The sequence below is a fragment of the Atta colombica genome, unplaced genomic scaffold (assembly GCF_001594045.1).
Source record: "Atta colombica isolate Treedump-2 unplaced genomic scaffold, Acol1.0 scaffold201, whole genome shotgun sequence".
In the NCBI taxonomy this organism is placed as follows: domain Eukaryota; kingdom Metazoa; phylum Arthropoda; class Insecta; order Hymenoptera; family Formicidae; genus Atta; species Atta colombica.
In genome coordinates this window covers 79,202-79,514 of record NW_017259296.1, presented here as the reverse complement: position 1 = coordinate 79,514, position 313 = coordinate 79,202, and positions in this window count along the sequence as shown.

Below are 313 nucleotides of genomic sequence, written 5' to 3'. Positions count from 1 at the left end.
AATATCGGAGTTAGTAAATAAGGAAAATTAAAAATTAAGATGATGAATTTGTATTATATGATAAAAGTTAGGGGGTAGTTTAATGTAAATTAAAATGTTTGGGAAAATTAAGATTAGTTGAGAGGGGAGTAAAGAGGTTAAGATTATATTATATGTATATATGATGATATTGTTATTGTAAAATTATTCTATAGTTAAAATAGATAAATAAAAATGGTGCGAAGTTGGGTGAAATTAGGATAATTAGTAAAAGTAAAAATAATATAATAATAAATTAATTTAGGAAATTTAAATTTCTTTAATATGTTTTCAA